The sequence below is a fragment of the Schistocerca serialis genome, chromosome 10, assembly GCF_023864345.2.
Source record: "Schistocerca serialis cubense isolate TAMUIC-IGC-003099 chromosome 10, iqSchSeri2.2, whole genome shotgun sequence".
In the NCBI taxonomy this organism is placed as follows: Eukaryota; Metazoa; Arthropoda; class Insecta; order Orthoptera; family Acrididae; genus Schistocerca; species Schistocerca serialis.
This window is the reverse complement of record NC_064647.1, coordinates 212894567-212921046: the sequence shown is the minus strand read 5'-3', so window position 1 is coordinate 212921046 and position 26480 is coordinate 212894567. Positions and strand designations below refer to the sequence as shown.

General features: G+C 51.3%; 1 protein-coding gene across 1 annotated transcript in view; it reads left to right on the top strand.

Moving 5' to 3' along the window:
* LOC126424921 (uncharacterized) overlaps positions 1-26480 on the top strand; it is a 302725-nt gene that overhangs the window by 219589 nt on the left and 56656 nt on the right. Inside the window, exon 8 of the transcript XR_007576231.1 lies at positions 13847-13967. The gene's annotated coding sequence lies outside the window, so the exon portion shown is untranslated. The remainder of the gene's footprint in view (positions 1-13846; positions 13968-26480) is intronic.

Here is a 26480-nt window from a genome sequence, read left to right as displayed (position 1 = left end):
ATCCAAGACATTCGGGCTCCCAGCGGCGAAATACAGTACTGTCCTCGCCTCTCCTCAGACTACCAGGGAGGTGGCAACCCAGACATGCGATCTGACCTTCAGCACCACGGTCGTCCGTTCGGCCGGTGCTAAGATCGCGCGGTCGACGTCTCCTCTTCCTCCCATCACCCCACAGACACCAGCCCCTTCATCAGCTTCTGCTAAGACGAAGACCCAGAAGTCAGATGCACGGGCCTTCAAGAAGGAACCATCGCGTGCAGACTTCCTACGTACCTCGACCTCCCAGCCTTCGACCGGTAGTTCCACCAAACGTCCTTCCAAGAAGACTCATAGGAAGCACAGTTCTCCTTCTCCGCCACGGCGCATTTCTTCTCCTGCGCCACCCAGCGGTTGCCGCCCCAGGCCGTCATCCGTTTCGCCTGACCGCACCGCTGGTAGCCGAACATCTGGCCGTTCACCGGCGGAGGAAGCTCCCCCTCCCAGCCATCCTCCCAAGATGGCCGATGAACCTATAGACCCAATGGACGATGACTGTCCGCCTACTGATAGCGGCGGCAGTGCTCGCTCGAAGCCAGGCCCTCAGCGGCCTTCGAGGTGACCCCTTCTTTCATCTTCCTTTTCTTCTTACGATGGCACTTATTCACTGGAATATTCGCAGCATTCGCTCCAACCGAGAGGACTTGAAGTTGCTGCTCCGCTTGCACCATCCGCTCGTCGTAGCCCTCCAGGAAATGAAGCTACGCCCATGCGATCAAATTGCCTTGGCACACTACACCTCTGTGCGTTTTGACCTACCCCCTGTGGTAGGTGTTCCGGCTCATGGAGGGGTTATGTTGCTGGTCCGGGATGATATTTACTACGATCCCATCACATTGCACACCGGCCTGCAGGCAGTTGGCGTCCGAATTACTCTCCCCACTTTTACATTTACCATTTGTACCGTTTACACTCCATCGTCATCTGCCGTTACCAGGGCAGACATGATGCAACTTATTGCTCAGCTACCTGCACCATTTTTGTTAACTGGAGACTTCAATGCCCACCATCCCCTTTGGGGCTCTCCAGCATCCTGCTCGAGGGGCTCCCTGTTAGCAGACCTTTTCAACAAGCTCAATCTTGTCTGCCTCAATACTGGCGACCCTACTTTTCTTTCGGACACATCTCACACCTATTCCCATTTAGATCTCTCTATATGTACTACCCAACTTGCACGCCGGTTTGAGTGGTATGCACTTTCTGATACATATTCGAGCGACCACTTCCCATGTTATCCATCTCCTGCAGCATACCCCCCTCTCCGTGCTCCTCTAGTTGGACCATCTCCGAGGCAGACTGGGGACTCTTCTCCTCCAGGGCGACTTTTCAGGATCAAACCTTCACAAGCTGCGATCGTCAGGTCGCACACCTCACGGAAGTCATTCTCGCTGCTGCTGAATATTCCATCCCTCACCCTACTTCTTCTCCACGTCGCGTACCGGTCCCCTGGTGGACCGCAGCATGTAGAGACGCTTTACGTGCTCGTCGACGTGCTTTACGCACCTTTAAACGCCACCCTACAGTGGCGAATTGTATCAATTATAAACGATTACGTGCTCAGTGTCGTCGTATTATTAAAGAAAGCAAGAAAGCCAGCTGGGCTGCTTTCACAAGCACCTTCAACAGTTTTACTCCTTCTGTTGTCTGGGATAGCCTGCGCCGGCTATCTGGCACTAAGGTCCACTCACCAGTTTCTGGCTTGACGGTCGCGAATGACGTCCTTGTGGCCCCTGAGGATGTCTCCAATGCCTTCGGCCGCTTTTTCGCTGAGGTTTCGAGCTCCGCCCATTACCACCCTGCCTTCCTCCCCCGCAAACAGGCAGAGGAGGCTAGGCCACCTAACTTCCGCTCCTCGAATCGTGAAAGTTATAATGCCCCATTCACCATGCGGGAACTTGAAAACGCACTTGGCCGATCACGGTCCTCCGCTCCAGGGCCTGATTCTATTCATATTCAGATGCTGAAGAACCTTTCCCCTGCGGGTAAAGGATTTCTTCTTCGTACTTATAATCGCATCTGGATTGAGGGACATGTTCCCGCATGCTGGTGTGAGTCTATTGTTGTCCCGATTCCTAAGCCGGGGAAGGACAAGCACTTGCCTTCCAGTTATCGACCCATCTCGCTTAGCAGCAGTGTCTGTAAGGTGATGGAGCGAATGGTTAACTCTCGTTTGGTTTGGCTGCTCGAATCTCGACGCCTACTTACCAATGTACAATGTGGATTTCGTAGGCGCCGCTCTGCTATTGACCATCTGGTTTCCTTGTCGACCTTCATTATGAATAACTTCTTGCGGAAGCGCCCGACCGCGGCTGTGTTCTTTGATTTGGAGAAGGCTTACGACACCTGTTGGAGGGCGGGCATTCTCCGCACCATGCATTCATGGGGCCTTCGCAGTCGCCTCCCTCTTTTTATTCGTTCCTTTTTAATGGATCGACAGTTCAGGGTACGTGTGGGTTCTGTCCTGTCAGACACCTTTCGCCAGGAGAATGGGGTGCCACAGGGCTCAGTTTTGAGCGTCGCTCTCTTCGCCATCGCGATCAATCCAATAATGGATTGCCTCCCAGCTGATGTATCAGGCTCCCTTTTCGTGGACGATTTTACCATCTATTGCAGCGCGCAGTGTACACGTGTCCTGGAGCGCTGTCTTCAGCGTTCTCTTGACCGTCTTTACTCCTGGAGTGTCGCCAATGGCTTCCGTTTTTCTGCCGAGAAGACGGTCTGTATTAACTTCTGGCGCTACAAAGAGTTTCTCCCACCGTCCTTACGACTCGGTCCCGTTGCTCTCCCAATCGTGGAGACAACCAAATTTTTAGGTCTTACATTTGACAGGAAACTTAGCTGGTCTCCACATGTCATATTTGGCTGCCCGTTGTACCCGTTCTTTAAATGTCCTCCGTGTTCTCAGTGGTATGTCGTGGGGAGCGGATCGAACCGTCCTGCTTCGTCTATATCGGTCGATCGTCCGCTCCAAGCTGGATTATGGGAGCTTCGAATACTCCTCTGCACGGCCATCCATCTTAAGCCGCCTCGACTCCATACAACATCGGGGTCTACGACTTGCGATCGGAGCGTTTTATACTAGTCCCGTAGAGAGTCTTCATGCTGACGCTGGCGAATTGCCACTCACCTACCGGCGCGATATACTGCTTTGTCGGTATGCCTGTCGGCTACTGTCAATGCCCGACCACCCGTCTTATCGTTCCTTTTTTGACTACTCTCTCGACCGTCAATATGGGTTGTATGTCTCTGCCCTGCTACCCCCTGGAGTTCGCTTTCGTCGCCTCCTTCAACACCTTAATTTTTCACTCCCTGCAACCTTTCGAGTGGGCGAGAGCCACACGCCACCTTGGCTCCAGGATCAGGTCCGCGTTCACCTTGACCTCAGCTCGCTCCCAAAAGAGGTTACCCCTGGTTCGGTCTACCACTCCCGTTTTGTGGAACTTCGTTCGAAGTTCATCAATATGACCTTCATTTATACAGATGGCTCTAAGACCAATGACAGGGTCGGGTGTTCTTTTATTGTCGGGGCACAAAGTTTCAAATACCGACTCCATGGCCATTGTTCGGTCTTCACAGCTGAGCTCTTGCCCTCTACCAGGCTGTTCTTTACATCTGCCGCCACCGACATTCTGCTTACGTCATCTGCTCCGATTCCCTGAGCGCCATCCAGAACCTCAGTGATCCGTATCCGGTTCACCCTTTCGTGCACCGGATCCAACGCTCTCTTCGGCAGCTGGTGGACGTCGGTTCTCCGGTTAGCTTTATGTGGGTCCCTGGCCATGTCGGTATCCCTGGGAACGAAGCTGCAGATGCCGCGGCCAGGGCTGCGGTCCTCCAGCCTCGGACAGCTTCTTGTTGTGTCCCTTCATCAGATTGTAGCAGGGTTATTTGTCGGCGCATTTTATCGCTGTGGCATGCCGATTGGGCTGTACTTAAAGACAACAAGCTTCGGGCCTTGAAACCTCTTCTCGCGGCTTGGACGTCGTCCTCCCGCCCTTCTCGGCGGGAGGAGGTCGTTTTGGCCCGTTTACGCATTGGACACTGCCGGTTCAGCCATCGCCATCTGCTGACGGCAGCGCCGGCGCCGTTCTGCCCATGTGGGCAATTGCTGACGGTCCGCCACATTTTAATGTTCTGTCCAGATTTTAACACACTGCGTCTAGATCTTAACCTGCCATGTACTTTAGATGCCATTTTAGCGGATGACCCACGAGCAGCTGCTCGTGTTCTTTGTTTTATCAATTTGACAAACCTCTCTAAGGACATTTGATGATGCTGTTTTTTAATCCTATGCCTGTCAGTCTGTCTTTTATCGTGTTTTCCCTTTTAGTTGTTGTTTTAAACTTGTGCCTCGCGGTGCATTCTTAACGTAGACAGGGCGCTAATGACCATTAAAGTTGTGCGCCCTAAAACCACAAAAAAAATCCTCATGCATGCCTTGGAGTGGTTGCTCGTCATCCTGGAGCATCGGAACTTATGGCAATGGCTGCCGTGCCAGACGGCCCTTGCTGTGGCTGGGTGGCGCCCGTGAGGAGAGCCCCTGATCGGAGTGGGTGGTATCGGGGCGGACGCTATGCAGATGAAACGCATACGGGTCCAAAACTCTGGCCGTCTCTCTGCGTGAAACTGATTCCTCAAGTGCTGCTTCTCTTGCCCCTTTGGCCTTCACTTCCATGGCTACCCCCTGGGAAGATGGTCAGGCCCGTCGTCTATGGGCAAAACCTTTCCCCCATTATCTAGTTTGCACCAGGACTGATGGAGATACTTTCACCAGTGTCAAACCTTTATTCTTTGTGGAACACATTGAAGACGAGTTTGGCGAAGTGGACTCCCTGAGTAAGATGCGGTCGGGTTAGTTGCTGATAAAAACTGCTTCAGCTGCCCAATTTGTGGCCCTTCGTGCCTGTACCCATCTTGGCACAATTCCTGTGTCCATTACCCCTCACCAGTCTCTAAATATGATGCAAGGTATGATTTTTCACAGGGACCTCATCCTTCAAACTGATGAACTTCGGGACAATCTCGGACGGCGGGGTGTTCACTTTGTTCGGCGTGTTCAGAAGGGTCCTAAAGATAATTGTATTGATACTGGTGCCTTTATCCTGGCCTTTGAAGGGGATACCCTTCCTGAGAAAGTTAAGATTATGGTCTATCGCTGTGATGTGAAGCCGTACATCCCACCTCCTATGAGGTGTTTTAAGTGCTTGCGTTTTGGCCACATGTCTTCTAGTTGTTCCCAGGCCTCTCTCTGTGGTGACTGTGGACGTCCACTCCATGAGGGGAGTCCCTGTGTTCCCCCTCCTGTATGTGTAAATTGTCATGGTAGTCACCAGATTGTCCAGTATATAAGAAAGAAAAAACGATACAGGAGTATAAGGATCTCGATAGTTTAACCTACACAGAGGCCCGTAAGAAATATGCACGACTGCACCCTGTGTCCATGACATCTAGTTACGCCTTAGTTACATATTCACCCCTTCCATGCGGCTCCCACACCTTCTCCTCTGGGCGCTGCTCCCCCTCCCCAGCCGGAGAAGTGTCTCACTCCTTCGGCGTCTGCCGGTCAAGGGCGCCTCTCCCGAGATGCCCCTTCCCGGCACCTTCCAGGTCAAAGGTCTGCTGCCGCGCGGCGACCGCGAGAGCCGCGGGCTGTGGGCCCACAGGTCGCCCGGTCTCTTTCTGTTCCTGATATTGCTGCAGCTGGCTCCTTTATGCCACACAGCCCTCCTCAACCTCAGCCTGAAAAGAAGAAACATAAGTCCCGGGACAAAGAGCCTCTGGTGTCACCGGAGGTCCCTTCCCCGACTTCACAACCGGATTCTGACCTGTCGTTCATGGATGTCGCCCCCTCCTTGTCGGTGACGGGTGGGGACCCGGCGGTATGACTGGATTTAGTGTGTTTCGCCCTCATTTAAACAATCATTCTGTAGTTCTCCAATGGAATTGTAATGGCTACTATCGTCACCTTCCGGAATTGAAATCCCTTCTTTCGTCCTACTCTACAGCTTGTGTGGTTCTCCAGGAATCTCATTTTACTGATGCTCACTCACAGACCATCCGTGGGTTCTGTGTTTTCTGTCGAAATCGGTTCGGATCCTTGCGGGCTTCTGGTGGCGTTTGTACGTTGGTCCGTACAGATATTGCTAGCACGTGGATTCCTCTCCAAACTACATTGGCAGCGGTTGCTGTTAGGGTCCACTTAGACCCTGCAGTCACAGTTTGCAATCTTTATCTCCCTCCTGACAGGACTGTTACACCTGCTGCCTTAACCACCCTTCTTCAGCAACTTCCTCCTCCCTTCCTCCTCCTTGGGGATTTTAATGCTCATCATCCTTTGTGGGGCAGTGCTCTTCCATCTCGACGAGGTCTTCTTATAGACCAATTTATTGCAGACCACGACCTGTGCCTTCTTAATGATGGCTCCCCTACTCATTTCAGTGCCGGTCATGGTACCTTTCCTGCCACTAATCTCTTTCTTCTCCCTCTCTCCTCTCTTCACTACACTGGTCGCCACACGACGACCTTTGTGATAGTGACCATTTCCCGTTGACTATCACGCTCCCTTCCCGCTCCCCGATGGACAGGTTACCTCGTTGGTCTTCCCACCGCGCCGATTGGCTTCTATACACTGCACAGGTCGAGTTTTCTCCCTCTTTGTCGGGTTGTATTGATGGCGTCCTACGTGTCGTGTCTGACGCTATTGTTAAAGCTGCTAGACGTGCTGTCCCGCGCTCATCTGGACCATTTCGTCGCCGGCAAGTCCCGTGGTGGAGTATGGCCATTGTCATTGCCATCCGTGATCGCCGTCGAGCTTTGCAACACTTCAAGAGGCACCCATCCGTAGCCAGCCATACTACCTTTAAACGCCTTCACGCTAAAGCCGTTATTTAATCAAACAGAGCAAGCGGATATGTTGGGAACGATTCGTTTCTTCCCTTGGTTCTACTGTCCCTCTGTCACGGGTATGGGCTACTCTTTGTTCTCTCCAAGATGCCATCAGCAGTCCACCCTCTCAGGCCTTCACCTCCCAGATGGCATTTGGACGGACCCATTAGTTCTTGCAGAACATCTTGCGACCCATTTTGCAGTGGCGTCAGCGTCAGCCTCCTATCCAGCTGCTTTCCTTCATCAAAAACAGCTGGCTGAAGCTTCCACCTTATGTTTCACCCCTTGTGAGTCAGAATCTTACAACAAACCTTTTATTGAATGTGAATTTTTCTGCTCTCTCCTCATGATACGGCCACTGGCCCAGATTCCATTCATAACCAACTGCTTCAACATCTCAGTGCTCCACAACGGCAACATCTTCTTCGGGTGTTTAACCGTATCTGGCTCCAGGGTGACTTCCCTTCTCAGTGGAGGGATAGCATTGTGGTTCCTGTCCATAAGCCTGGTAAGAACCCCCTATCTGTTGACAGCTATCGGCCAATTAGTTTGACCAATGTTGTTTGTAAGTTACTCGAACGGATGGTAGCCCGTCGGCTCACTTGAGTCCTCGAATCTCGGGATCTATTGTCCCCTTACCAGTGTGGCTTTTGAGAGGGACGATCTCCAATCGATCATTTACTTCGCTTGGAATCCGCAGTTCGGCAGGCTTTTTCCCAGCCCCGCCATTTGGTTGCAGTGTTTTTTGACCTTCGCAAGGCCTATGACACGGCCTGGCGCCATCACATCTTACTAACCCTTCATCAGTGGGGTCTTCGGGGCCCACTCCCGATTTTTATCCGCCAGTTCCTGATCCATCGGTAATTCAGAGTTCGAGTTGGTACTGCTTTTAGTTCTCCACGGACCCAGGAGACGGGCATCCCACAGGGTTCTGTCTTGAATGTCCTTCTTTTTCCTCATTGCTATCGATGGACTTGTGGCCTCTGTCGGTCCCTTGGTCGCTCCTGCCCTGTATGTGGATGATTTCTGCATTTGGGTTAGTTCCTCCTCGATGGCATCTGCAGAACGGCGGCTCCAGGTGGCTATACGGCGTGCCTCTGCATGGACCCACTCACACGGGTTTCAGTTCTCTCCTTTAAAATATCGGGTGGTCCACTTATGTCGCCGTACTACGGTCCACCCTGATCCAGAGCTCTATCTCGATGCACAACGATTGCCTGTGGTCCCACAGTTCGTTTCCTGGGTCTTCTTTTCGACAACAAGCTCACTTGGCTGCCCCATATCAGACTCCTGAAGGTAGGATGTTTCCGTAAACTCAATGTCCTTCGCTTCCTTGCCCACTCCTCTTGGGGTGCGGACCGTTCCCTCCTCCTCCGTCTTTATCGTGCTCTAGTTCTGTCTCGTTTGGACTATGGTTGTCAAGTTTATGGTTCAGCTGCTCCTTCCACACTGCATGTGCTGGATCCAGTCCACCATCGTGGTATCCGTTTGGCCACCGGTGCCTTCCCTACTAGCCCTGTTGATAGTCTCCTGGTTGAAGCTGGGATCCCCCCCCCCCTTTCTGTTCGGCGGTCCCAGCTTCTGGTGTCTTATGCCCTCACTATCCGTTCTTCTCCCACTCATCCTTCCTATTCTATCCTGTTCCCAGACCATGGCCGTCGCCCACCCGACTCTCGCCCTCGGGCGGGTTTACCGGTTGGGCTGCGCCTTGCGTCTCTTTACCGTAATTTTCAGCTTCCTTCTTTGTCCTGTCTTCCTCGCTCCCTCCCCTCCACCCCTCCTTGGTTAGTTCCTCGGCCTCGACTTCGGATGGATCTCCGCCGCGGACCGAAAGATTCCATCCCCCCGGTGGTGTTCCGTACCTTGTTCCGCCAAATTTTATGGGAGTTTCGGGATGCTGTTGTTTTTTACACTGATGGCTCTAAATCTGCTGATCATGTTGGGTATGCCTTAACTCACGTCCTCTGTTGGAACGGAAAATCATCTGCTGCCACCTACATGTGGGGTGTTTACTGCGGAATTGATGGCAATTTCCCGGGCCCTTAACTTTATTAAACAATCCCAACGCATTCGCGTTCTGTTATGTACGGACTCGATCAGTGGCCTTCTTGCTATTGACCGGTGTTTTTCGCGCCATCCATTGGTCTCTGCCATCCATGACCATCTCGCTGATATTCACCGTGCTGCTTGTTCTATTGACTTCCTTGGGTCCCTGGCCATGTGGGTATCCCGGGTAATGAGCTCGCTGATCGTTTGGCTGGGGGAGCAGTTACTTACCCCCCGTTTTCCGTAACCCCTCCTGCAGCGGATTTACGGCTTCACATCAAATCCCACTTCGCACAGTCATGGGCCAATTCTTGGGAGGCTACTCCACTGTCTAATAAACTTCGTGCAATTAAGGCGACACCAGGCCCATGGCGTTCTTCCTTTCGCCTCTCCCGAATGGACTCGACCACACTGTGTCGTCTCCGCATTGGCCATACCAGGCTGACCCATGGTTCTCTTTTGCGTGATGAGCCACCCCCACTATGTGGTTATGGAGTTTTCCAGTCAGTGGCCCATATTTTGGTTGAATGCCCCCTTCTTTTGGCTCTGCGTGTTAAGTAGACTCCCCCACACTTTACCTTTGATGTTGGCTGACGATTCCCGGATGGTCTCTCTGGTTCTCGGTTTCCTCTGGGAAAGTGGTTTTTATTCTCAGTTTTAAGGTTTTTAATCTCTCTCTGGTGTTGGGCGGGGCGGTGAGTGTTTGGGTGTCTCCCACTGTAAGCAGTGTCCGGAGATTCCTGATTCACCTCCCTGACCGAATTCCTCTTTTCTTCCCCTTCCACTCTGTTTTTACCCTTTTTTTTAAGTCTTGGTTAGTCCATTCCCATACGTACTTTCTTCATTATAGCAGTTGTACCTTTTAAGTCACAGGTGGTCTTGCCTATGCTGCTTCAACATAGTGTTGGGTTCGTTCTCTTACCGACTTCCCTCATTTTGTTTTTTACCAATGACAACGACTGCCTTTTTACGTTTTTTCCATTTTCCTTTTTATTGTTCTGACTTTACTGAGTTGCCCCATTAGCGGAATGGCGCATGTTTGAAACAAGGGACTGATGACCTTACTGTTTGGTCCCTTCAACCTCAACCAACCAACCAACCAACCGGTATTTGATATTAGTAGACTTCTCTTGGCCAGAAATGCCTTTTTTGCCATAGTGAGTCTGCTTTTGATGTCCTCCTTGCTCCGTCCGTCATTGGTTATTTTACTGTCTAAATAGCAGAATTCCTTAACTTCATTGACTTCGTGACCATCAATCATGATAAGTTTCTCGCTGTTCTCATTTCTACTACTTCTCATTACCTTCGTCTTTCTCCGATTTACTCTCAAACCATTCTGTGTACTCATTAGACTGTTCATTCCGTTCAGAAGATCATTTAATTCTTCTTCACTTTCACTTAGGATAGCAATGTCATCAGCGAATCGTATAATTGATATCCTTTCACCTTGTATTTTAATTCCACTCCTGAACCTTTCTTTTATTTCCATCATTGCTTCCTCGATGTACAGATTGAAGAGAAGGGGCGAAAGGCTACAGCCTTGTCTTACAGCCTTCTTAATACGAGCGCTTCGTTCTTGATCGTCCACTCTTATTATTCCCTCTTGGTTGTTGTATATGACCCGTCTCTCCCTATAGCTTACCCCTACTTTTCTCAGAATCTCGAACAGCTTGCACCATTTTATATTGTCGAACGCTTTTTCCGGGTCGACAAATCCTATGAAACTGTCTTGATTTTTCTTTAGCTTTGCTTCCATTATTAGCCGTAACGTCAGAACTGCCTCTCTCGTCCCTTTACTTTTCCTAAAGCCAAACTGATCGTCACCTAGCGCATTCTCAATTTTCTTTACAATTCTTCTGTATATTATTCTTGTAAGCAGCTTCAAAAAATGGCTCTGAGCACTATGGGACACAACTGCTGAGGTCATTAGTCCCCTAGAACTTAGAACTAGTTAAACCTAACTAACCTAAGGACATCACACACATCCATGCCCGAGGCAGGATTCGAACCTGCGACCGTAGCGGTCTCGCGGTTCCAGACTGCAGCGCCAGAACCGCGCGGCCACTTCGGCCGGCGTAAGCAGCTTCGATGCATGAGCTGTTAAGCTGATTGCGCGATAATTCTCGCACTTGTCAGCTCTTGCCGTCTTCGGAATTGTGTGGATGATGCTTTCCCGAAAGTCAGATGGACTCATGTATTCTACACACCAACGTGAATAGTCGTTGTGTTGCCACTTCCCCCAATTATTTTATAAATTCTGATGGAATGTTATCTATCCCTTCTGCCTTATTTGACCGTAAGTCCTCCAAAGCTCTTTTAAATTCCGATTCTAATACTGGATCCCCTATCTCTTCTAAATCGACTCCTGTTTCTTCTTCTATCACAGCAGACCAATCTTCACCCTCATAGAGGCTTTCAATGTATTCTTTCCACCTATCTGCTCTCTCCTCTGCATTTAACGGTGGAATTCCCGTTGCACTCGTAATGTTACCACCGTTGCTTTTAACGTCACCAAAGGTTTTCACTTTCCTGTATGCTGAGTCTGTCCTTCCGACAATCGTATCTTTTTCGATGTCTTCACATTTTTCCTGCAGCCATTTCGTCTTAGCTTCCCTGCACTTCCTATTTATTTCATTCCTCAGCGACTTGTATTTCTGTATTCCTGATTTTCCCGGAACATGTTTGTACTTCCTCCTTTCATCAATCAACTGAAGTATCTCTTCTGTTACCCATGGTTTCTTCGCAGCTACCTTCTTTGTACCTATGTTTTCCTTCCCAACTTCCGTGATGGTCCTTTTTAGAGATGTCCATTCCTCTTAAACTGTACTGCCTACTGCGCTATTCCTTATTGCTGTATCTATAGCGTTAGAGAACTTCAAACGTATCTCGTCATTCCTTAGTACTTCCGTATCCCACTTCATTGCGTATTGATTCTTCCTAACTGTCTTGAACCTCAGCCTACTCTTCAACACTACTATATTGTGATCTGAGTCTATATCTGCTCCTGGGTACGCCTTACAATCCAGTATCTGATTTCGGAATCTGTCTGACCATGATGTAATCTAATTGAAATCTTCCCTTATCTCCCGGCTTTTTCCAAGTATACCTCCTCCTCTTGTGGTTCTTGAACAGGGTATTCGCTATTACTAGCTGAAACTTGTTACAGAACTCAATTAGTCTTTCTCCTCTTTCATTCCTTGTCCCAAGCCCATATTCTCCTGTAACCTTTTCTTCTTCTCCTTCCCCTACAACTGCATTCCAGTCGCCCATGACTATTAGATTTTCGTCCCACTTTACATACTGCATTACCCTTTCAATATCCTCATACACCTTCTATCTGTTAATCTTCAGCTTGCGACGTCGGCATGTATACCTGAACTGTCGTTGCCGGTGTTGGTCTGCTGTCGATTCTGATTAGAACAACCCGGTCACTGAACTGTTTACAGTAACACACCCTCTGCCCTACCTTCCTACTCATAACGAATCCTACACCTGTTATACCATTTTCTGCTGCTGTCTATATCACCCGATACTCATCTGACCAAAAATCCTTGTCTTCCTTCCACTTCACTGACCCCTACTGTATCTAGATGGAGCCTTTGCATTTCCCTTTTCAGATTTCTAGTTTTCCTACCACGTTCAAGCTTCTGACATTCCACGCCCCGACTCGTAGAACGTTATCCTTTCGTTGATTATTCAATCTTTCTCATGGTAACCTCCCCCTTGGCAGTCCCCTCCCGGAGATCCGAATGGGAGACTATTCCGGAATCTTTTGCCAATGGAGAGATCACTTCTTCAATTACAGGCCACATGTCCTGTGGATACAAGTTGCGTGTCTTTAATGCAGTGGTTTCCATTGCCTTCTGCATCCTCATGTCGTTGATCATTGCTGATTCTTCCGCCTTTAGGGGCAATTTCCCACCCCTAGGACAAGAAAGTGCCCTGAACCTCTATCCGATCCTCCGCCATCTTTGACAAGGCCGTTGGCAGAGTGAGGCTGACTTCTTATGCCGGAAGTCTTCGGTCGCCAATGCTGATTATTTATCAAAATTTAGGCAGTGGCGGGGATCGAAACTGGGACCGAAGACGTTTTGATTATGAATCAAAGACGCTACCCCTAGACCACGGATACTGGTCTAGCATGTGCTGTAGCATGCCTTAAAAATGGTCTGTCCTGCAGTACATTTACCTATGGTCAGATCTGACGAGGTGAAAGTGTGGAAAGCACTTCAGCAGTTGGCGCCATGCATTATTGGTAGTTATTAAAATAACTCCAGTTACAGATGACTAGTTCCTACCGTAAATGCTACTTCTCAGTAACTGTTCATTTGTCAGTTACTTTGTGCCAACTCTACACTAGTGAACAAAAAGATTTCAACGGAACATGACGATTCCATGAATACCTCTCCAAAGACTACATGTAAACCTCTGGTAGAAGTGCAACTTTATCAACCTCCATAAATGGCGCTGAGGTGTTCCAGCATGTCTCTGCAGTGCACCTCATAACTTCGCTTTGGCCACTACCTAGCCCTCCTCCTCACCCCCCCCCCCACCCCAGCCCCCTCCCCACAGCCTTCACCTACACGTTGTAGACACAGAGTCGTCTGAATAGCTGTCAGTAACAGTAGAGAGCATAAAATCCAACGTTTTGGATTTGAGTAATGATCCATCCCATGGTCCTAATCTGCTGGGAACATTCAGAATACTGTTCACTACCCTTTAGGGTCAAAGAATAATTTTGCGATCCCTTTAAATATTTACTTCTAAACTTTACACAATTTTCTTAATATTTTCTAAGGGTTTTCTTATTTTATAGTTTTGAGTGACTTTTTCGTGTAACTTCACTCTCTGGTATGAGAATGGACCTGTGTGCTTCCAGATGACCTCAGTCCTTGTGGCCATCGAGATGCTGGAGAAGCTGCTGGATGAGAATGTCTTCATCTGGTCGCCTCTTAGATTAATTGGGCCTCAACCCTGGGTACCGATATTCAACATTACCAGTGAGTATTCTTCAGTACAGTGTCGGATACTGAGACGTATATGTTAGTTTTTGCCCCATGATTCTATGTTGGTAAATTCCCAAATCGACGAGCTCTGTTGGTACACCAGCCATTGAAACTTCTCTTAACGTCTCAGATTGTTTAATTTAGTTTCACAAATGAGCAATGAAACAAAGCTAACATGTCACTTGTAGGTCAAGAGCAAATGCACACACCCACCTTTCGAATAGGCGACATGTGACGTCACTGTTACGGTGTCAATGGAGTTGCATGTCATAATGAAACATCTTTTGGACCAGTTTTTATTTTACTAAAAAATCCTGAAGGCCAATTTTATGGCTGGTTCAGCAGATCATAATGGAATAAGTGTACTGCTTCTAAATGCATACAAATAGTGTTTCCAACTGAACGTGCAAAACAATTATTGACAGGATCTGCCGCCACCCCTTAATTCCGTGCTGCCATTTTCCTCTCCGCTTTCCTCTCTGCGACACATGCCCCCGTGTCTTTACAAGGAATTAACTTCAAGCAAAGGGACATAACACAATGTGAATGTAGAGTTTGTAACTTCCTACAGGTCATGTAAGATGGTAAATTCCTATCACTCTCTGAAATTGGCATAAGATTCTACTGTGAATAGGAGTAATAAACGTTTTGATTAACAATTAAATGATCTTTACAACAGCTTGGTTTCTTCCTTTAGGCAAGAGGCTAGTGTCACAACTTACGTCACACTTAAAACAGCAACTCATCAAGATGCCACAATTGGCTAGTTAAATCCATACTGGAAGAAATTTTCAGGGCTCCTAACTTTTAAAAAAGAAATGTTTCAACCACGAGTTCACATGTTCTTAACATGTGATTTCTCGTTCACATTGGCACTTTAACCCAGATTTCTGGTTTATGCTCGTTCAGACAAAATACATCCCCACTCTAGAATGGAATGCTGTCAATAAATTTCATACAACTGGAGCTGCTGATCGGCACTCCCAAGGCGTTCAGTATGTGACACCATAATTATTTTCTAACTACACAGTAATTGCAGATTTTTACTGCTCCAGACCTCATTTTAGACATGTCCTTAACTTCTGCAAACTTGTCCTCTAAATTTTCCACAAAAAACTGAGGCTTTGTTGTCAGACTTGAGTCCCCATATGTTCAGCTACAAACCAGAAATCAATGAGAAGACGTCTCACCATGTAATGAAGTCGAATGTGTAATTTACCACTCTTAGGTGGTTTGAATACCAGCATAGATCTAAATAAACTAATAAAACCCTCAGGGGGCTCAGCATTTAGTTGCTGGGTACGGGCTTGGAGACCCCGGGGTCCCTGAGCTGGGGACTGGGAAGCACCACCAGTCCTCAATGCCATAAGCTCTGGAGCGTGCTTCAGCGACCACCTTAATGCGTGATGGTGGAAAGTTGTACAGTACAGAGCCTGGGGATCTTGGCTTAACTGCCTGGGTTGTGAGGATGGTATCAACCTCTATGAGAAAACCTCAATCTCAAGGTGTGCTCTGTGCCGAGGAGACGGATGACCGTTGAGGTAGAACAGTTGCCAGCGAGCGACCTCTGGGAACCTGCCGACCTCCCCCCCCACCCTCCCCGCGGTTGTATTAAGCTTACACAGGCAAGTGGGGCTCTGTCTGGGTGGACATTCCTTTCCCTAGCTGCTCGTGGGACCACCATGAAAAGAAATACGAATAGTATGCAAATAGTATGCCAGCATGAGTCTCTAAGAAAGGAAAGGTCAATGCTTTAAAGTATGACTCCCAATCGTTCACTTCCCTGCCCACACTAGGGGAGGAACTGAGGTCTAAATTACATGGTGAGACGTCTTCTCATCGATTTCTGGTTTGTAGCTGAACATATGGGGACTCAAGTCTGACAACAAAGCCTCAGTTTTTTGTGGAAAATTTAGAGGACAAGTTTGGAGAAGTTAAGGGCATGTCTAAAATGAGGTCTGGAGCAGTCCTCATACAGACTGCATCCCCAGCAGTCACGGGCATTGCTTGCTTGTGACAAGCTTGATGATGTTGCAGTCTCCATTACGCCTCATAAGAGCCACAATATGGTTCAGGGACTTATTTTTCATTGTGATCTGTTGTTGCAGTCTGACGAGCTCCATGCAAATCTGGAACGCCGCTGTGTCCACTTTGTACGACGTGCCTTCAGTGGACCTAAAGATAGTAGGGTCGCTACTGGCGCCTTCATCTTGGCTTTCGAGGGTGACACCCTGCCCGAGAAGGTCAAGGTGATGACATATCGATGTGATGTTAAGCGTTATGTCCCTCCTTCCATGCGCTGCTTTAAGTGCTGGAGGTTTGGGCATATGTCATAGAGATGTGACGCCAACTGTACCTGGCAGGATTGTGGACGTGCTTCCCACCTCAACGTCCCATGTTCGCCGCACCCTGGTAGTTGTGGAACACCCTCTTCCGTTGCTCCCCTGTTTTCAACATCGGGAGTAACAACCCCTCCTTCTTTGGGGACTTCAGTCCCCACCTCTGCGCCGAGAAAAGTGCCCGCCTCCTCTGGCTCTTTGTGTGGAAGGGATCGCTTGGTGCCCTCCCTTCCACGGTTACTGCCCCTCCAGATGTCCACCAGTGGCTGAAAAAGCCACCACCTGATGGCCATAGGGCTTCCAGGTCTTCCTCGGTCGATGAGACTGGGTCGGAAAAGCCCACCCAGTCTTATAAACTGAAGAACCAATGGGACCCTACCAAAAAGAAGAAAAAGCAAAAGAAGGATGTAGACAGAAAAGGAGTTCACTGCTGCACCTGAAGATGTGGAGCATCTAGCGTCCACTCGGGATCCAAATGTTGCTCGACCTGCAGCTCCTGTGGAAGGTGACCAGGCTACTTAGCAACTGGTGGTAAGTCCTTCTATGGTGTGACCTACCCTCCCCAGGTTCTTTCATGTCTTCAGTTGAATACCATTATCCTTCAATGGAATTGCCTTGGTTTTTCCCCAAATGTGGTTGTCCCTCTTGCTGACCTAGCTGCCTTGTTCACCCAGCTCCCCCCGCCATTCCTCCTCCTGGGGGACTTCAATGCCCAACACCCTTTATGGGGTGGGGCCCAGATCTTGGGCCAGGGTAGGAACGTTGAGGCTCTCTTGGCACAGCAGGACATTTGCCTCTTTAACACTGGTGCTCCCACATATTTTAGCTTGACTCATGACACTCTCGGCCATTGACCCCTCTCTTAGTAGCTCAGGTCTTCTTCTATACCTCAGTTGGAGGGTCCACGACGACCTCTGTGGTAGTGACCACTTTCCTATCCTGGTTTCTCTTCTTCAATCCCAACCCCCTGACCAGCTGCCACTATGGTCTCTTTGTGGAGCTCATTGGGCAGCCTACACCTCAGCTACTATGGCCATTGCTCCGCTTCCTGGTCCCCCCTGCGGGTTTGGGGGTTAGAATAGGCCCGCGGTATTCCTGCCTGTCGTAAGAGGCGACTAAAAGGAGTCTCAAACGTTTCGGCCTTCTGTGATGGTCCCCTCTTGGGTTTGACCTCCTTTTTTCTTCCAAATTTCCGTCGTCAGTGCGTGCCATTTGGGGAAGGACACCTTACGTGGTGTTTTTCTATTGGTCCATCATGCTCCACCATCTTGCATGTTACCTATTGTCGTGTGGGGGGACTACGCCCAACATCTTCTGGGTTGCCTCCTTCTCGCCTTGTGCGCACTCTTCTTCTTAGCGCCTACGACAACTGTGGACCCTTTAAACACCTAAAATCCAGCACGGTAGCCAGTCCGTTGTGGTGGGGTCGTCATGTACCCTCTTGGTGGTAGCCCCCTGACCACGCAGGGATCGCACTACAGATGCCAGAGCTGTTTCCTCCCCATGCATGCCAAGGAGTATGTGCCCATCTTGTCTGGGGCACGGGGACTCCAAACAATGGGATATCGGCCAGGTACCCGTTGCTTTGGCTGGGTGGCGCCCTTGGGGAGAGCCCTCGTTCGGAGTAGGTGGCATCTGGGCGGATGTGGCGCAATGAAGCGCAATAAATCACACCAAGCTGGTGGTCGCACGGCCACCAGCGTCTCTAATCGAGGTAGAGTCGACTTCGATGCTGCGCAATATGACCCTCAGACGTTCCCCTCATTGGCTGCGCCATGGGAGGGACGCCGATCTAGTGCCAAGCGGGAGCCTTACGTACCGCAATACCTTGTCTGCAGCAGGACTGATGGTGACTCCTTTCTTCCGATGAAGCCTATGTTTTTTGTGGAACACCTGGAGGATAAGTTTGGGGAAGTGGCGGGGTTGTCAAAAATGAGGAATGGGTCCATCCTCCTCAAGACGTCCTCCCCAGCCCAGTCACAAACGTTGCTCTTGTGTGATAAGCTGGGTGATGTCCCTGTTACCGTCACTCCCCACAGTAGCTTAAGTATGGTCCAGGGGATTATTTACCATCGTGACCTCTTGTTGCAATCCGATGACGAGCTGAGAGCCGACTTGGAACGACGTGGTGTGCATTTTGTCCGTCGTGTCCATAGAGGTCCCAAGCCAAACAGGGTGGCCACCGGTGCCTTTATCTTGGCCTTCGAGGGTGATGTCTTGCCCGAGAAGGTCAAGGTGATGGTTTACCGTTGCGATGTCAAGCCATACGTGCCTCCCCCGATGCGGTGCTTCCAGTGCTGGAAGTTTGGGCATATGTCCTCCCGTTGCCCATCCAGCGCTACATGTCGAGATTGCGGACGCCTCTCTCATCCTGATTCACCATGTGCGCCTCCGCCTGTATGTGTCAACTGTGGGGAGCACCACTCTCCATGCTCGCCGGATTGCCCCGTTCTTCATAAGGAGCGGAAGATAATGGAATTTAAGACCCTGGACCGGCTTACTTATCGAGAGGCTAAACAGAAATATGAAAGGTTGTATCCTGCTTCCATTCGAACATCTTATGCTGCAGCCACGTTATCGTCGCCCACGCGAGCGACGGTTGTCACTTCATCTGTGCCGCCTTCAGTGGGCCCTCGGGGCCATGTATCTCTGTCTGCCCCTCTTGTGCCTGGGGGCAAGCCTTCCTCTGTTGCCCCATTAGCAGTTGGGGGCAAACCCTCTTCTGTCGCTCCCCCCACGCTTACTTCGGGAGTGACATCTGCTCCACAACCGGGAGGCTCGATCCCTCCCCCTCCTTCTCTGCCGGCGTTGCCTCCGCCGGTTCCTCTCTCGCGGAAGGGTTCCCTCGGGGCTCTCCCTTCCTCCGTTTCTTCTCCTTCCCAGCCAGATGTCAGCCAGTGGCTGAAGGTTCCGCCACCTGCTGGTCGTAGGGCTTCTGCGTCGTCGTCAGCCTCCAACGCTCCTTCAGGGAAGCTCTCCCAGCCCTCTCACCCTAAGGGCCGACGTGAGAAGAAGGAACGGCATGTGTCCAAGAAGGACGTTCCGGCGGTTTCAGCACCGCCTGCTGTACATAGTCCTGGCTCCAGGGATGAGGTGGAGATCCTCGCCTCTGCCGCGAATCTCGCCCTCACGGAACCCTTGGGGGCCTCTCCTATGGACTCAGCTGCCTCTCCCCCAGTGGCGGCGGTTGGCTCTGAGGCGCTTTCTGCCTCTTAGTCGCATTCACTCCCTCCCAGTCCCTTCCTGCTTCCATTCTCCAATGGAACTGCGGTGGTTATTTCCGCCACCTGCCTGAGCTCCGGATGCTTCTGAGTGATTCCCCTGTTCTCTGCATTGCTCTGCAGGAAACTAGGTTTCCGGCACTGCGGACCCCCGCCCTTCGCGGTTATCGGGGATACTATAAGAACCGCGCTGCCTGTCAACGAGCGTCAGGTGGGGTTTGTCTTTTTGTTCACCACTCTGTCTGGAGCTCGCCAGTACCCCTTCAGACGCCTTTAGAGGCAGTCGCTGTCAGGGTTGAGCTCTCGCTGGCTATTACTGTTTGCTCTGTTTACATTCCTCCGGATGGGGAGCTCCCCCGACATGTCTTCGCTGCACTGCTGGCTCAACTCGCGCCACCTTTGCTGCTTCTAGGCGATTTCAATGCCCACAACCCTCTATGGGGTGGGACTGTCTCCGATGACCGCGGTCGGGCCGTGGAGCATGTGTTGGCTCAGCTCGACCTTAGCCTCTTGAATACCGGTGCTCCCACGCATTTCAGTGTGGCACATGGCTCTTTCTCGGCCATCGATCTCTCTATTTGCAGCCCCGGACTTGTCCCATCCCTCCACTGGCGAGTGCATCCTGACCTCTGTGGTAGTGACCATTTTCCCATCTATTTGTCACTGCCCCAGTGTCATTCTTCTGGGCGCCTGCCCCGCTGGGCTCTCCACAGGGCTGACTGGCCGGCTTTTAGTTCTGCTGCAACCATTGAGTCTCCCCCCCCCCCCCCAAGGTGACATTGACGGGGTGGTCCGTGTCTTAACCACATCCATCATTTCGGCGGCCGAGGCTGCCATCCCCCGCTCTTCTGGACTCCCTCGGAGGAAGGCTGTACCCTGGTGGTCGCCGGAGATAGCTGAGGCTATTCGCGACCGTCGGCGGCGGGCTCTCCAGCGTCATAGGCGGCACCCATCTCTGGAGACTCTCATCGCCTTTAAGAGGCTCCGTGCCTTGGCCCGCCGTCTTATTGCACGGCGTAAGCAGGAGTGCTGGGAGCGGTATGTCTCCTCCTTGGGCTCCCGTGTCTCCCCCTCGCTCGTGTGGTCTCGGATCCGGCGGATTTATGGATACCAGACCCCTATGGATGTACCTGGGGTCTCCTTGGACGGCGCTGTCTGCACGGACGCTGCCGCCATAGCTGAACAGCTTGCCGCGCACTTTGCGACGAGCTCGGAGACTGCATCTTATCCCCCGCCTTTCGCTCTCTAAAGGAGCGAGCCGAGCGGACGCAGTTCTCATTTCACACGCGTCGTTCTGAAAAATTCAATGCTCCTTTCAGCGAGAGGGAATTCCTCGCTGCCCTCGCCGATTGCCCTGATACAGCACCAGGACCGGACTGCATCCACGCCCAGATGCTGAAGCATCTCTCCCGGGACTGCCAGAGACACATTCTCGCGGTATTTAACCGCATTTGGAGCGAAGGCGTGTTCCCGTCGCAATGGCGAGAGGGTGTTATTGTCCCCATCTTGAAGCCCGGTGCGGACCCACTGGCGGTGGACAGCTATCGTCCCATTACCCTCACCAACATTTTGTGCAAATTGCTCGAACGTATGGTGGGGCGGCGTTTGTGTTGGGTCCTTGAGTCGCGCGGTCTCCTCGCTCCATCCCAGGGTGGCTTCCGTCAGGGCCGGTCTGCCACAGACAATTTGGTGCGGCTGGAATCTGCTATTCGTACGGCCTTTGCCCGACGTCAGCATCTCGTTACTGTATTTTTCGATCTGCGGAAGGCGTATGACACCACATGGAGGCATCACATCCTCGCCACGTTGTATGAGTGGGGTCTTCGTGGTCGGCTCCCGGCTTTTCTTCAAACCTTTCTATTGCACCGCTCTTTCTGGGTGCAAGTCGGTGCCACCTCTAGTTCTTCTTATACACAGGAAAATGGGGTCCCGCAGGGCTCGGTGTTCAGTGTGTCCTTATTTCTAGTGGCCATTAATGGTCTGGCTGCAGCCGTGGGGTCGTCGGTGTCTCCTTCTTTGTATGCCGACGACTTCTGCATCTCATTTAGCTCCACGACTACGGGAGTCGCCGAACGCAGGCTGCAGGTCGCCGTTTGGAAGGCAGCATCATGGGCTCTGACTCACGGTTTTCAGTTCTCTGCGCCAAGACTCGAGTTATGCACTTCTGCAGGCGTCGGACGGTCCACCCTCCTCCTGAACTTTACCTCGACGGCCACCTGCTTGAAGTGGTGGACACTTGCCGCTTCTTGGGACTCGTGTTTGATGCCCGGCTCACATGGGTTCCTCATATTACTCAGCTGAAGCAAAAATGCTGGCGGCACCTCAACGCCCTCCGCTGCCTTAGCCACATGTCTTGGGGTGCGGATCGCTGCACACTGCTGCGATTATACAGAGCCCTTGTGCAGTCTCGGCTTGATTATGGGAGCCTGGCCTATGGGTCTGCATCACCCTCAGTGTTGAAGTTGTTAGACCCCCTACACCACTGTGGGGTCCGGCTTGCAACTGGCGCTTTTCGTACGAGCCCCGTGGATAGTCTACTGGTGGAGGCCGGGGTTCCCCCGCTGCGGATTCGCCGCCATCGACTGCTCGCCGAGTATGCTGTCCATGTGCATTGCTCGCCAGGCCATCCCAATCGTCGCCTGCTTTTCCATGCCATGGTCCTCCATCTGCCCGAACGGCGACCTAGGTCTGGGCTTTCCGTCGCTGTCCGCCTTCAGTCCCTGCTGTCGGAATTGGGTTCATTCCCTCTTCCGCCTCCCTTCCGGGTCCGTGCACCTACGCCTCCCTGGTGTTTGTCCTGGCCGTCCGTCCGTCTGGATTTGGCACAGGGACCTAAGGACTCGGTTCCGCCTGTGGCCCTCCGTCGCCGTTTTCTTGCGCTCCTAGCCTCATTTCCGGGCTGTGAGCCTGTCTACACTGATGGTTCCCTGGTTGATGGTCGCACTGCCTACGCTTTTGCTCACGCTGCCCATGTTGAACAGCGCTCCTTGCCAGCTGGCTGTAGTGTTTTTACTGCAGAGCTGGTGGTCATCTTGCGCGCTCTTGAGCATATGCGTTCCTGCTTAGGTCGGTCCATCGTCATCTGCAGTGACTCCCTGAGCAGCCTCCAGGCCATCGACCGTTGCTATCCCTCTTCTCCTCTGGTGTCCTCTATTCGGGAGTCTGTCGTTCGGTGGTTTTTGTTTTGACGCCAGGTCACGTTGGCATCCTGGGGAACGAACGTGTTGACAGGCTGGCCAAAGGGGCGGTAGACGCCCCAGCTTTGGAGATCGGCCTTACGGCTCGCGACCAGCAGCTGATGTTGCGCCGTAAGGTGCTTGGGATGTGGGCTGCTGAGTGGCGTGGCATGACAGCCCCGAATAAACTGCGGGCTGTCAAGGAGACGACCGCTGTGTGGCGTTCCTCCCTGCAGGCTTCTCGCAGGGACTCGGTGGTCCTGTGTCGGCTGTGCATCGGCCATACGTACCTGACGCACGGCCATCTGTTGCGTCAGAAGGATCCCCCCGTGTCGGTGTGGGTCCCGGCTGACGGTTGGCCACATTTTGCTGGAGTGTCCTCGACTGCGCACACTCCGGCAATCTTTTAATCTCCCGGGCACTTTGGCTTTGGTTTTATCCGACGATGCCTCCATGGCTGATGACGTTTTAAATTTTATCCGTTGTAGTCCGATTTAGGGAGGTCCTGCACCTTTCCCTTTCTGTGTCTTTTGTCCTTGTGTCTGTTGCTGTTCTGGTGTGCCGTGAGATGGTTGACTCTTTCCCTTTTTTGTTCTCGTGGTCAGTCAACCAGTCTCCGGCCATCTTCCTTTCTTCTGTTTCTTTCTGTCTGGTGTTCCTCTGTCCTGTTCTTGTCCGTAGTGTTGCTGCATTTGTGTTCTTTTAGCGCCTGGGGGGACGTTTCCTCCCCCTTTGGTTTTTACCTGCTCCGTCGATTTTCGGCTCGCCTGATTTTGGAATGGGGGACTGATGACCTTCGCTGTTTAGTCCCCCTTAAACATCCCAACAACCACCACCGCTTCCTGGTGACATTGATTTGGTAGTGGATGAGGTCATGATGGCCATTGTTTCTGCTGCCGTGGCAACTGTCCCCTTTTCTTAAAGTACCCTAAGGCGTCAGTCCCTTGCTGGACACCAGATATTCAGGAAGCTATCTGGGGCCGCCGACGAGCCCTGCAACGACACTGGCGTCATCCTTCCCTAGAGAATCAGGTTGCCTTTAAATGGCTGTGGGCCCGGGCTTGGCGATACAACGCCCCATTTGGTGAATGGGAGTTCCAAAGTGCCCTTACAGCTTGCCCTGATACCTCTCCATGTCCAGACCGAATTCACAACCAGTTTCCTCGCCATCTCTCGATGCACTGTCAGGGTGAATTACTCGCCCTGTTTAACCACATCTGGATGGAGGGCATTTTCCCAACTCGTTCGCAGGATAGCGTTACCATCCCGATGCTGAAACCTGGTGCAGATCCGCTGGTGTTTGATAGCTATCGCCCTATCAGCCTTACCAACGTTATGTGCAAACTCTTGGAACGAATGGTGAGGCAGCAGCTCATGTGTATCATCAAAGCTTGGGACCTTCTGGCCCAGCAACAGGGGTGCTTCCATCAGGGCCGCTCAGCGATCGCCAATTTAGTCTCACTAGAGTCGGCTATTCGAACGGCTTTTACTCGGCGAGAACATCTAGTTGCTGTTTTCTTTGATCTTCAGAAGGCGTAAGATACCACCTGGCGCCATCATATCCTTGCTACGCTGCACGAATGGGGCTTACAGGGTCCAGATTTTTCTACAGAATTTTCTCTCCAATCGCTCCTTTCGGGTTAGTTGGCACTTATTTTAGCGATGCTCATATTCAGGAGAACGGTGTCCCACAGGGCTCGGTTCTCAGTGTTCCCCTCTTTCTGGTGGCGATTAATAGTCTTGCGGCTGTGCTAGGTTCATAGGTCCGTTCCTCTTTATATGCTGATGACTTTTGTCTTTATTACGGTTCCCCAAGCGTCAGTGTCGCTGAACGGCGACGGCAGGGAGCTATCTGTAAGGCACTTTTTTGGGCATCCAACCTAGGTTTTCAGTTCTCAGGCTCTAAGACCCTCGGTCGTCGTCGAAGGGTCCACCTCCATCCAGAGCTCAACCTTGCTAATGAACTCTTTCGTATTGAGGATACACATCGCTTTCTTGGCATGCTGTTCGATGCTCAGCTTACTTGAACACCTCATGTTCGCGAGCTTAAACAGGCAGCAACTCAACATCCTTCGCTGCCTCAGCCACACTGTTTGGGGGGGCTGCACAAACAACTCTCCTACAGCTCTATAAGGCCTTAATCCAGTCCCGTCTCGACTACAGGAATGTGGTGCAAGACTCAGCAGCACTTCAACGTTGCAGATCCTTGACCTGATTCTACATTGTGGCGTCAGGCTGGCGACAGGTGCCTTCCGCACTAATACGGTGACTAGCCTTCTTGTAGAAGCTGGAATCCCTCCCCCAAAATTCCGCCGACAACAGTTGCTTGCGTCATACATCGCTCGCGTCCATGCCTCGTCCCACTACCCAAACCACAGGCTCCTTTTCCATCTTCTGCAGTCCCCTACCGTAGACGGCCTAGGTCGTGTCTTCCGATCGCGGTCCGCGTTCGTTCCCTGCTCTCGTCCTTTCCCCTTCCTCCATCCTTCCGGCCCTCTTTTTCTACCCCTCCTTGGTCCCTCCCTCTTGCGGCTTTGCTTGGATTTGTCCGGTGACTCAGTCCTCGGTTCAACCTGCCGGTCTTCAGAAAGTCCTGGCTCTTCTTGCCTCATTTCGCGATGCAGATGTAGTTTACACCGATGGTTCTGTGGTCGGTGGACGCACTGGGTTTGCTTCATCCATAGCGACTACGTTGAGCAGCATTCTCTGCCTTATGAGAGCAGTGTTTTCACTGTGGATCTGGTTGCTCTTTATTGTGCACTCACTCACCTTTCCTCCTGCCCTGGGGAGTCATTTGTCAGATGCAGTGACTCCCTGAGTGGATTGCAATCACTCGACCAGTGTTTTTCTAGGGACCCTTTGGTGCGTGGTATTCAAGATGCTGTTTTTGCTCTCGCCGAGTGTGGTCGTTCAGCGACGTTTGTGTGGACCCTGGGATACATCGGCATACTAGGAAACGAACGTATCGATCGGTCGGCCGAACAGGCCACCACTTCGCCACCCCTAGAGCTTAGTCTCGTGGAAAGAGACCTCCGGTCAGTCCTACATCGCAAGGTCCGCGATGTCTGGAGCTCTGAATGGTCTGTCTTGAACACGCCAAATAAGCTCCGCATGGTAGTCGTCCACGCCAGTATGGAATTCACCCTTGAGGAGCACGCGTAGGGACTCAGTTCTCTGCCATCTCCGAATTGGACATACGCAGTTGACCCAAGTATCTCCTTCGCCATGACAACCTGCCCAAGTGTCGCTGTGATGCAGGGCTGACAGTAGTCCATCCTCTGATGGACTGCCCCCTTTTAGCCCCCTAGCGGCAGTCCTTTAATTTACCAGCTGCACTTCCTTTAATTTTAGGTGACGATGCCTCTATAGCTGACTCAGTTTTACGTTTTATCTGTGCAGCTCGGTTTTATCACCTACTCTAGTGCTCTCGCATTTCTCAGGCTACACCCACTCCAGCGACTTTAAATTGTAACGTGGATGCCAAAATAGTGTCTTTTATGGTAACAAGTTGTTGGTACCTCTATCAACGCTTTCCAGCTGGAGGTTATTCGTTTGTGGTTGAGTGGTTGACCTTTTACCTGATCTATCAACCACTGTAGTCTGTTTTACTCTAGTCAACTATTTGATCTACTCTTTTTTAGTGTCCTCTATTTTGTGTTATTGCGGTGTTAATTTTAGCTCTGTACCCCTTGGTGTTCCCTCCCTCTGGGTGCAGAGGTTACGCTTTTACTGTATAGCCCTTTTACAAGTACGTCTGTTTGGAACAGGGGC